Source organism: Heloderma suspectum, chromosome 17, assembly GCF_057233095.1.
Source record: "Heloderma suspectum isolate Gila_16-S chromosome 17, 16-S_ref, whole genome shotgun sequence".
In the NCBI taxonomy this organism is placed as follows: domain Eukaryota; kingdom Metazoa; phylum Chordata; class Lepidosauria; order Squamata; family Helodermatidae; genus Heloderma; species Heloderma suspectum.
Window position 1 is genome coordinate 10494228 of NC_139474.1, and position 13026 is coordinate 10507253.

Consider the following 13026-nt stretch of genomic DNA (forward strand, 5'->3'; position numbering starts at 1 on the left):
TAAAAGCAGACCAGATATTCAAGTATAAGTCCATTTGCAAGTTGGACTTGCAATATCAAGTCCACATATCACTCTTTCAAATGTTGCTAGCATTGTTAAGTCTTCAATCCATTGCATTATAGGCGGCAAACTTTCATTCTTCCAGTTTCGTAGTATTTACAATACACTACTGTAAATGTGCCCATTGACTCCAAAAGGTTGGGGACCCCTATTTTGATGGGTCAGATTTGGGGTTGGTAAGACTTCAGCTTTCCAGGATCTACTTTGGTTTTGGGTTTGTTTGTTTTTTTGTTTGTTTACTAGAACCTCAAGATTTACCCACTGTGAACCTCAAGATTCACCATCTGTGGCTCAGGGGGGCAGACATATGCCGAGTAGAATGAAGGGAGAGGGTGCCTCTGAGCACATGGCTCAGACTGAGAACTTGTTGTTGGTATCAGAACTGAGGCTGCTGTTCTTCCATGTGAAAATCCACTCCTGGTTTTCACCCCAAGCTTTCTTCATTTTGGCAGCCTTACAGGATTGTTGGGAGGATAAAACAAGAAGGGAGAAAATTATGTGTGCTGGTTTTAGTGCCCTTGGAGGAAAATGGGGAGGTAAATGTAATAAAATAAAAATGTAACACTGAATAACAATATTCTTCAAAGTGACAAGTACAGTGCTGTAATCGGGAATTGTGCAGGCAGGGATGTCGGAGAAATCAGCAATGGACTCAAATGAGTTCGAATTTCTATGAATCCAATTCTGCAGCAGACCGTCTTTTTCCAAGTTGCACAGATTCCACAGACTTGTGGACTGTTTTTTTTTATTCTCTGGAATTTTACGCAAATTTAGTCATAGAAAAATAGGGGGGGAACAGCTGAGAATGTGTGTGTGGGATTTGCACATGCGGGGTGATTTGCACATTTTTACAAGTGCAAATTCACGCAAATGCAAATTTGCACACAATCAGGAAATTGGAAAAAATCTGATTCCATCTAAGGGCAGACGACAGAATGAAAGGCACCGACAATCCGCAAAACACGAACGGAACAGATTTTACTAAATTTGTATATTTCTATTTCCAAGTGAGCAATAATATCTATATTTACCGTGTGGGAATGTGTATAAAACCAGATAATTATGTGTATCCTTTTTTCCCTTCTAAATTAATATTTTATTGTTCTGAAAAAAACTTTTAAAAATCATTTTCAAAGCTGATCATATTTTGTTGGGGAATGTTGACTGGGTAGAGGATTCAAGGGAAGCGTTACATAAACTAGGAGATGTCAAAACCGCTATGCTGTCTTGCTGCTCATTGTACTGATGAAGTCTTTGCTCAACTCCCATGAAATCCCGTAAAAGTGTTAATAAACAGAAAGAACACCGCTGTGCTCTTTGCAGTGCAGTCCTAGGCATGTCTACTTGCAAGTAAGTCCAACTGAGTTCAATGGGACTTACTCCCAGGCAACCATGTATAGGACTGCAGCCTTAACAATAGCTGTTGTTGTTGTTGTTGATGATTATGATAATAATAATAATATTAATTAATAACTTGCTGCATGGTTAAAAAAAAGTACAGCAGCCATGTTTTGCCCATAACAAAAAAAATGATATAGTGTAATAGCTTTACTTGTTCAGTCGTTCAGTCGTGTCCGACTCTTCGTGACCCCATGGACCATAGCACGCCAGGCCTTCCTGTCCTGCGCTCTCTCCCGGAGCGTGCTCAAGTTAATAGCTTTACTAGGCCAACTCAAAGATCACCAAAAATGTGAAAGCTTTTGAGATCTCCAGATCTATTTGTTAGGCAAGATGTTACAAAAAGCAGGCTGGCAAGGGGAATAGGAGGGGGGAAATGCGCACTAGATGTTGTAGCAGGATGTCTCCATAATCAGAGTCTTAAGTCTCTCTCAGCCTCCCATCTGCACCTTGTGGATAAGGCCTACCTTCAAAGGTTGTTGCAAAAATCCCAGAGATAAGGTGCATGAATCATACTGAGCACTTGAAATGTGGTCTGACAAATGCCGAGTGTTGTTTGACACATACCTTGAACAGAGCAAGATGGAAATGACATGGGTGGGGCAGTTGATTCCTTACGCCCCACAACTGCCTCCACCCCACCTCTCCGCACATAAGAAAGACACCCTCTGCCAGCCACTGTCACCTGCCATGTCCCATTTAGAGCTGATTAAAGGCCTTTATTTTTGGTGGCTTCCCCCTCCCCATCTCTTCCCTCCTCATGTTTAATTGAAAGCTGAAGAAGCAGGTGATAAAAAATTAATGTGGCACAGCCCAACCCGGGGAGAGGCAGGCAGCAGACGGAGACAGAGAAATCTGGCTCCGTTCAGCTTCCTATCTGCCAAAACTCCCCCTCCCCACCCACCCCACCCGAAATCTATTGACAACAGAAGAAGCTAAAGTAGAAGGAACCACTAGGAACCAACTTCAGCCCTTGTTTGGAACAGCAACTGGGCAGCAGTTGCAGGCTGGTTCTGAAAGGAAGGAAAGGAGGCCAGGCCAGGCATTAGGAACAGCCCCAGCCCTGGCCAAGATGCTGCCATCCTGATGGTGTCAACTTCCTACTGAAGGAGGTCAGCAGCAAGTGGTGCAAATTCCCTTTTCCAGGTGACGTGGGTAAATCCTGGAGTCAGTGCTGTGTATGGTGGCCCCTTCTGATTATATCTTGCACTGCCCTGCCAGGCGTCCTGATTGCTTTCCCACCCACCCCTCTTTCTTTCTCTCTCCCTCCCCCCTTCCTTCACAGACACACCTACCCAGTGTGCTTTCCCCCTATGCCAAGGATGTTGAACCCCAAGGATATTGAATTAGGCCCTTCTGGGATCCCCAGATGGTCACGCCCCCTTCCTCTGGCCCCACCCCTTCCCCCCAATCACCGATTGGTGTCTCCCAGGTTTTGCATGGTTCCCCCCACCAGTCTTGGCCAAAATGCCTCCCCTAAAGCTTGGTTACTGGCAGTGAGAGCTTTCAGCTAAAATCTGCTGGACCTTTTGGCCACACCCCTTTTGTCTCCAGCCCCGCCCACCACTGGAATGCCTACCCCTAAGAGTTTTTCCGAAATAGAGTTTGGCCTTCGGGCTGAAAGAGGTTCAGCACCCCTGCCCTATGCGAAAGGGCCTGCTTGATATACTGCTGAGACCTCTGAGTGGTAGGCAATGCGTCCCTCTGCAGTACACAGAGGCTGGGTTCACACAGCACAACAACCCACACTCAGGGTTGAGTATGGGTTGACTGAAGGTTGTTGCTGAACCTGCTGTTGTACCACAGCTTCTTGCTTTGTGTGAATCCAGCCGTGCTAAGAAAAAAACCTGGTTTGTTACCCACGAACAACCCACAAACAGAATCCATGGTTTGTTGTTAGGTTGTGAACTGTGGGTTGTTCATGGTTAACAAACCATGGCTTGTTAGCATGGCTGGGTCCACACAGCATAACAACCCATGGTTCAACAACAACCCACGGTTCAATGACAACCCACACTCAACTCTGAGTGTGGGTTGTCGTGTTGTGTGAACCCAGCCAGAGAGGCATTGCGCTCTGAGCAATGGGCCCTCATGTCCTTTCTTAGGTTTAAAGTGGGGGGCAGGTAGAGTTGTAGTCCATCATCTGGGGGGCACCAGGTTGGGGAACGCTCTAGTATGATCATGATTCTTGCCCAGGCTTTGGGTCGCTCTCTTCTCCTCCGCATCCTGCTCCCTCCAGCCCATCAGCATCAGGAAGAAACATGCCCGGCAGTGCACAGTGCAGATTCTCACATCCCTCTCCGATCCTAGCAGCACACCCAGCTGGTGTGCGCATCAGCGGCTCCAATTATACACCCACTGGTGAGTTTGCAGCGACGCGTTCCCACCCCCATATAGCCAGGCCCTGTTCATACACTCCGAGAAAGTGACTTACGCACAGACAGAGACACAATTGCAGGCCCAAACACACCCTCCCTCCCTCTCCCCCTTTCTTCTTTCGCATCCTCATCATCCTTGAGTCATAAAGATGCACAGAGAGGCACACGCAGAAGCACATCTCTGATGTTGACACAAATGGAGCACATGCAAGAGTTTCCTTCTTCCCCAGGCCAAGCCGAGTCTCGGTTGGTTTGGTACTTTTTTGTTTTTTGTAAATTAGAATCCTTGTGGTCCATTTTACGAAGCAAAAGTGCAGACTCAGGAATTCTTGATAGTTAAGCACAACTAATCTGTGTCAAGTGAGGCTGGGGGTACTCTGGCCGTCTCCGACCCAGGTCGCTCCAAACCAGAGCCGGCGTCAAAAGTAGGCCTGGTCGGGCACCTCTCATGGGCCCACACCCCAGCAGGGGCCCACTGACAAGAGCTCCCTGGCCTTGCTCCTCCTATTCCCTTTGCAACCTGCTTGTTCACCTGCCTCTCGCTCTGGCCCAGACAACGGAGGTGGTGAGAAGGGGGAGCAGGAGACGGCGCGGCCTGCTTGCTCCCTGGCTTTCTCTACCTGTCAAGCAAGCAAGTGGGAGCCATGCTGAGGAAGAGGAGGAGGAGCAAAAGCAGCTGGTGATAATGGCAGTGCGAAGATAGACTCACTGTGGGAGGGGGACCATTGAGGGCATCTTTCCTAAGGGCCCTCCAAAATCTGGAGCCCGCACTGTTCCAGATCGGTTCCAGATTCTTCCTTCTGATGAAGTGGACAAGGTGCTTTCTTCTGTAAGGCCGACCACCTGCTTACTTGATCCTTGCCCATCTTGGCTCATTATGAGCTGCAGAGAGAGGCCGGGTGAGGGGATCAAGGCAGTGGTGAATGCCTCCCTTGAGGAGGGAGTGATGCCATCAGTCCTCAAGGAGGCAGTGATCAGACCGCTTTTTAAAAAGCCCTCCTTGGATCCCCAAGTTCTGAACAACTTTTGCCCAGTCTCGAATCTGCCATTTTTAGGCAAGGTGATTGAGCGGGTGGTGGCGATGCAGTTGAAGGCACACTTGGAAGAAGCCGATTATGTAGATCCATTTCAGTCAGGCTTCAGGCCTGGGCATGGGACAGAAACGGCCTTGGTCGCCTTGGTGGATGATATGAGGAGGGCTCTGGATAGGGGCGAATGCTCCTTCCTTGTTCTCCTTGACCTCTCAGCAGCTTTTGATACCATTGACCACGGTATCCTCCTGGACTGCCTGGAGGGGTTGGGCATTGGAGAGACTATGTTATGGTGGTTCCGGTCCTTCCTCTCCGGCAGGTACCAGAGGGTAGCACTGGGAGAAGCAGTTTAGGACCTGTGGCCACTCACTTGTGGGATGCCACAGGGTTCCATCCTCTCCCCGATGCTATTTAACATCTATGTGAAGCCGCTGGGTGCTATCATCAGGAGGTTTGGAGTGCGAATGACACGCAGCTCTACCTCTCATTCAGATCTTCACCAAGGTTGGCCGTAGAATCCCTGTCCAAATGTCTGGAGATGGTGAGTGGCTGGATGTGGAGGAACAAGCTGAACCCTGACAAGACCGAGGTACTTTTGGTGGGAGACAAGAGGAGGCTGGAGGATGTTGACCTGGTGTTGAATGGGGTATGGTTACCCTTGAAAGACCAGGTCCGCAGCCTGGGGGTCATTTTGGACTCCCAGCTGTCCATGGAGGCTCAGGTGTCAGCTGTGAGCCGGACAGTGCTGTATCAACTCCATCTGATACGGCGGCTGCGCCCCTACCTTCCCGACCATCGGCTCCCATCAGTAGTATGTGCCCTGGTCTCCTCTCGTTTGGACTACTGTAATGCGCTCTACGTGGGGTTACCCTTGAAGACAGTTCGGAAGCTGCAGCTGGTACAGAACGCGGCGGCTCGCCTGATTAAAGGCAGCCACCAGCGAGATCACATCACTCCAGTGCTGAAGGAGCTGCACTGGCTACCAGTTGTTTTCTGGGCCAAATTCAAGGTGTTGGTTTTGACCTTTAAAACCCTATATGGTTCCAGCCCAGCCTATCTCAAGGAGCACCTCCAGCAACACCAGATAGGCCGCTCAACAAGATCAGCCTCAGATGGCCTTCTCTCTGACCCATCAGCCAGGACAGCTAGGCTGGTGAGGATGAAGGAAAGGGCCTTCTTTGTGGTGGCCCCCACTCTGTGGAACTCCCTCCCTAGGGAACTCCGCCATGCCCCCTCTTTAATGAGCTTCCGCCACGCATTAAAAACCTGGTTGTTCAGGCAGGCATTTGGGGTGGGCTAGAGTAATTTTGTCCGCTTCATGGATCACTGCCTTGTTGTGGCGAAGGGGCTTGCGTAACTCAGTGAAGCCATAAGCTATGCCGTGCAGGGCCACCCAAGATGGACAGGTCATGGCGGAGAGTTCTGACAAAATATGATCCACTGGAGAAGGAAATGGCAACCCACTACAGAATTCTTGCCAAGAAAACCCCATGGAACGTATCACAAGGCTAAAAGATATGACACTAGAAGATGAGCCCCTCAGGTCGGAAGGTGTCCAATATACTACTGGGGAAGAGCAGAGGGAATTTCCAAGTAGCGCCAGAAAGAGTGAAGTGGCTGGGCCAAAGCTGAAAGGACACTCAGTTGTGGATGTGTCTGGTGGTGAAAAGAAAGTCTGATGCTGTAAAGAACAATATTGTTTAGGAACCTGGAATGTAAGATCAATGAATCAAGGTAAGCTGGAGATGGTCAAACATGAGATGGCAAGACTGAACATTGACATCTTGGGAATCAGCGAACTAAAATGGACAGGCATGGGCGAATTTAATTCAGGTGACCATTATATCTACTACTGTGGGCAAGAATCCCTTAGAAGAAATGGAGTAGCACTCATAGTCAACAAAAGGGTGGGAAAAGCAGTACTGGGGTACAATCTCAAAAACGACAGAATGATCTCAGTACGAATCCAAGGCAAACCATTCAACATCACAGTAATTCAAGTATGCCCCAACCACTGAGGCTGAAGAAGCTGAGGTTGATCGGTTCTATGAAGACCTACAACATCTTCTAGAACTAACACCAAAAAATGATGTCCTCTTCATCATAGGGAATTGGAATGCTAAATTTGGAAGTCAAGAAATAACCGGAATAACAGGCAAGCATGGCCTTGGTGTACAAAATGAAGCAGGACAAAGGCTAATAGAGTTTTGCCAAGAGAACACGCTGATCATAGCAAACACTCTTTTCCAACAGCACAAGAGGCGACTCTACACATGGACATCACCAGATGGTCAATATGGAAATCAGATTAATTATGTCCTTTGCAGCCAAAGATGGAGAAGCTCTATACAGTCAGTAAAAACAAGACCTGGAGCTGACTGTGGCTCAGATGATGTTGCAAAATTTCAGCTTAAATTGAAGAACGTAGGGAAAACCACTAAACCATTCAGGTATGATCTAAATTATATCCCTTATGAATATACAATGGAGGTGAAGAATAGATTTCAGGGATTAGACCTGATAGACAGAGTGCCTGAGGAACTATGGACGGAGGTCCATAACATTGTTCAGGAGGCAGCAACTCAATCCATCCCAAAGAAAAAGAAATGCAAGAAAGCCAAGTGGCTGTCTGAGGAGGCTTTACAAGTAGCTGAGGAAAGAAGGGAAGCGAAAAGCAAGGGAGAAAGGAGAAGATATATCCAACTGAATGCAGAGAATAGAGCAAGGAGAGACAAGAAGGCCTTCTGAAATGAACAATGCAAAGAAATCGAGGAAAACAATAGAATGGGAAAGACTAGAGATCTTTTCGAGAAAATCGGAGATCTCAAGGGAACTTTTTGTGCAAAGACGGGCATGATAAAGGACAAAGAAGGCAGGGACCTAACAGAAGCAGATGAGATTAAGAAGAGGTGGAAAGAATATACAGAAGTACTATACAGGAAAGATCTGAATGTCCCTGATAGCCATGATAGTGCAGTCACTGAACTTGAGCCGGATATCCTCGAGAGTGAAGTCAAGTGGGCCATAGGAAGCATTACTAACAACAAAGCTAGCAGAGATGACAGTATTCCAGCTGAGCTATTTAAAATCCTAAAAGATGATGCTGTTAAAGTGCTGCACTCAATATGCCAACAAATTTGGAACACTCAACAGTGGCCACAAGACTGGAAAAGGTCAGTTTACATTCCAATTCCAAAGAAGGGCAATGCCAAAGAGTGTTCAAACTACCGTACAATTGCACTCATTTCACATGCCAGCAAGGTGATGCTCAAAATCCTACAACTTAGGCTTCAGCAGTATGTGAACCGAGAACTACCGGAAGTACAAGCTGGGTTTCGAAGAGGCAGAGGAACTAGAGATCAAATCGCCAACATTCACTGGATCATGGAGAAAGCAAGAGAATTCCAGAAAAACGTCTATTTCTGCTTCATTGACTATGCTAAAGCCTTTGATTGTGTGGATCACAACAAACTGTGGCAAATTCTTAAAGAGATGGGAGTACCAGACCACCTTACCTGTCTCCTGAGAAACCTGTACGAGGGCCAAGAAGCAACAGTAAGAACCAGACATGGAACAACCGATTGGTTCAAAATTGGGAAAGGAGTACGACAAGGCTGCATATTGTCACCCTGCTTATTTAACTTATATGCAGAGTACATCATGAGAAATGTCGGGTTGGATGAATCACAGGTCGGAATTAAGATTGCCGGGAGAATTATCAACAACCTGAGATACGCAGACGATACCACCCTAATGGCAGAAAGCGAAGAGGATCTCAAGAGCCTCTTGTTGAGGGTGAAAGTGGAGAGTGCAAAAGCTGGTTTGAAACTCAACATTACAAAAACTAAAATCATGGCATCTGGCCCCATCACTTCCCGGCATATAGAAGGGGAAGAAATGGAAGCAGTGACAGATTTTACTTTCTTGGGCTCCAAGATCACCGCAGACGGTGACTGTAGCCATGAAATTAAAAGACGCTTGCTCCTTGGGAGGAAAGCTATGGCAAACCTAGACAGCACAGTAAGAAGCAGAGACATCACCTTGCCGACAAAGGTTCGTATAATCAAAGCTATGGTTTTCCCAGTAGCAACGTATGGCTGTGAGAGCTGGACTATAAGGAAGGCTAAGCGCCGAAGAATTGATGCTTTCGAACTGTGGTGCTGGAGAAGACTCTTATGAGTCCCCTGGACTGCAAGGAGGTCCAATCAGTCCATCCTAAAGGAAATCAACCCTGAGTGCTCATTGGAAGGACAGATACTGAAGCTGAAGCTCAAATATTTTGGCCACCTAATGCGAAGAGAAAACTCTCTGGAAAAGACCCTGATGCTGGGAAAGATTGAAGGCAAAAGGAGAAGGGGACGGCAGAGGATGAGATGGCTAGATAGCATCACCTATGCAGTGAATATGAACTTGAGCACGCTCCGGGAGAGAGCGCAGGACAGGAAGGCCTTGCGTGCTATGGTCCATGGGGTCACGAAGAGTCGGACATGACTTAATGACTGAACAACAAGGGTAATTTTAGAAATGTGATGTTTTTAATGTTGAATTTTATTGTATGAACTGTTTTTATTCTTGTACATCGTCCAGAGTGGCTGGGTGACCAGCCAGATGGGCAATGAATAAATTTAATAAATAATGATAATAAATAAGAATATAAGGGTCCTGCTGGCTCAGACCAAGGGTCCATCTAGTCCAGCATTCTGTTCACACAGTGGCCAACCAGCTGCCCATGGGAAACCCACAAGCAGGACAGGAGTGCAACAGCACCCTCCCGCCAATGTTCCCCAGCAACTGGTGTACATAAGGAGGTAGCATACAGCCATCAGGACTTGTAGCCATTGATAGCCTTCTCTTCCATGAGTTTGTCCGGTCCTCTTTTATGAGTTTGTCCGGTCCCCTTTTATGAATTCATCCCCTCCGTGAATTTGTCCAATTCCCATCATTACACTTACAACTCCCATTGCTCGCTGAGATGATAGGAACTGGAATCTGACCTTTGGAGGGACCCAGGTTGGGAAAGGCCGGTGCACAGCTTTCCTTCAGCACATAAGATCTTCCTCGATGGATCCTCCTCCTGTCCCCCTACACGTCTCAAGACAAGATATTCTTCGCAGCCATGGAGACGACAGACCTGTACGGTGTGCGTTCTGCAGCTGTGCAGTGGCATGTAAAATCTGAACACAGTGCCAAAAGGGAGGGCAAGAGAGGATTTGCATGAACTGTGCATATGTTAACTTATATGTACATAGAGGTAACTTTAGAAATCCTTCCATCACAGGGGTGCAGAAACCTGGGGCCATATCTGCATTGAGCAGGGGGTTGGACTCAATGGCCTTGTAGGCCCCTTCCAACCCTACTATTCCATGATTCTATGATCTGGCCCTCTGGGGACCCCAATCCAGCACTCCAGGTTTCTCCAGAAGGCCACACCTCCTCCCCAGATGCTAATATTTGGGTGGTTTCCTGGCTTTTATATAGTTTCTTTCCCCCATTCTGAAAGGCTGAACTACCTCTCCTAAGGCTTAGTTCCTGGCAGTAAGAGCTTTCACCTGAAATATGCTGGTATTTTAGCTCCACTCCTTTTGCCTTCAGCTCCATCCACTATTGGAATATGGCCCTCGAGCTTCACCAAAATGGAATGTGGCTGCAAGAGGTTCTGCACGCCTCTTCTATAATTTAAACAGAAATACAATATATCTCACCCTAGTGGGGAAGACTGTGATCACGTGACCTGTACGCCTTCCTGCTCAGTCTGTTCCCCAGGTGCCGATACTTGTGGGTGGGCATCTCCAAGACCCCTGCTCTGCTCCCATCAGCTTTAGCCAGCATAGCCAATGGCGAAGGATCGTGGAAGTTGTAGGCCAGAACATCTGGAGGGCCACACATTGCCCAGCCCTGAACTGAAGGATGCCTTCCAATAGAGGTCTTTCTTCCATAAAGTAGGACACATGGCCTCCTTTAGGTGTAGGATTCAAACATCCTGAGAATCGTCTTTGAAAAGGAAGTAAGTTTCTAGGCTTTATGGTTGAAAAAGGTAGGAGGTGCATCTGATGCCTGGCGGAAACTCAGGCACCAGAGGGGGCTGGCTGGATGGGTGGAAACGGAGCAGGATTTCCAGCACCACCTGGAGTGTTTCGTCCTTGCTAACGCTTAGCAGGAGCATATGAACAGGATGTTCTGGCCACCAGGCTGGCCGACCATGCCTTTGTAAGGCAGGGCACTGGTCAAGAATCCACATTGGTTTGCTGATGGGAGCAAATGGTCCTTTTGAGATAATCCAGAATCCCTCTGTGTTTTTGAGGGAGAGCGTGGAGAAGGCGACACCCTCCCCTGTCACATGCAACCCCCGCTGCGAAGAGGGAGGGAGTGGACCTGAGTGTGCAGGTGACTGATTTCTCTTTTATTTCCCTTTGGATGGATTAACTTGGCTTTTTTGTTTTGTTTATCTCCTATTAGGAGATGGATGATTATATTCTCTTTCTCAATCCCTCTCTGTTTGTGCAGTTTCCCCCTTCAACTCCTATCTCCTTCTGTCTCGGGTGTGTTTTGTTTTAAGATTTCCAAAGGGGTAGTCATGTCTGTCCATTGCAGCAAAACCAACCGAGAGCTTTTCTACATGTTAATCAGCTGTTAATCTGCTGTATCTACTTTCAGTTTCATCACAGAATTGAGATCCAAGCACTAAAGGAGGGTTTCCTTTCCTGCTTTTGCACCATGTAACCTCTAGGTGGCACTGTGGTATAGCAGAATAGCACAAATACAAAAGAGGAAATCACGCTTACTTTCACCACCAGAAATAATACCTATTTTCCCTGCTCTAAAAAACCCCCAAAGTGTGCTAGTTAGACACAGAAGTGAAACTTGGAGGGTCATGAGGCCATGAACAAACTGTGTTGTCAGAGGGAATGAATATGCAGACGGTAGAGACAGTGATAATTACCTTAACATAAACCAACAAAGGGTCTTCTGGCACCTGAAAGATGAACACATTTATTCAGGCCTAAGCTTTCGTGGGCACTATCCACTTCATCAGATGCCTGAGTGTCCACTAAAGTTTAGGCCAGAATAAATGTGTTCTAGTTAAGGTGTCACAAGATTCCTTGTTTTTGCTGAAACAGACTTATAAGGATACCCCTTCTGGAAATTATTACCTCAGTAGTCGCCATTCACAAAACCTGGCTGCTTTAACACAGATATTCTTGCAATGTTGAACTGATTGACAATTCTTGCAATGTTGAACTGATTGACATACATACTGTGATTTTAAGCAAAAAAACCCCCACAAACCTTTGTCCTTATTCGAACCACAGGAGATACAGTTGAATTTCTTGATGAACTGCATTTCAGTGATTTCGCATTTAGCACTGTCTTTGAAATGCCTTTAAGGAACTGTTTTAAATTCGTGAGCTTTCGGGCAGCTGTGTGTGCGTCTCAGTGTGTTCATCTCTGACAGCAAAGCTAGGCAATGATGTATAGCCCCAGGGCTACAGGTGTCTTTGGCTTGATTTCAAAAGCTCTTTCCAAGTGATCCACTCTTGCAAGAGCTATCGGTCCCTCTTTAGGCAACCTGTTGGGTAACGTCGGAGCGGGGAAGAGGGCGTGTCAGAAAGGGAGAGAGAGGAAAGAGATGACCCTGCCCAGTTTGGCAGTGACTCCACCCACTGCTGGCATGTCCTGCCCCTGACTACCCCCAAGGGAATGTAGTCCTCGACAGAAAAAGCTTCCCCGCCTCTGATGTACAGCACCTAACATGACGAGGAGGAGGAGGTGAAGCAATTGTAGAAGAGTGCCAATCACAATTTCTTGCCATCTGACCTACCTCACGGGGTTGATGTGAGGATAAAATGGGGGCGGGGGTTGAGGAAGGACCAAGTATCCCACTCGGAGCCTCTTGAAGTGAAGGAGGGATTTTTGCAATAATTGCAATAATTAAAACAGGGGTGTTGAACCTCTTTCAGCCTGAGGCTCGAATTCAATTTCAGAAGAGCTCTTGGGGGCCACATTCCAGTGGTGGGCAAAAAGGGTGGGGCTAAAAATACAAATAAAGATGTCAGCTTGATCGAGCTTAAAGATTTACTGCCAGCAACTAAGTCTCAGGAAGGGCATTTCAACCTTTCAGAATGGCAAAAAGAAAAGAAAAAACCTGTGCGGAAGCTGGG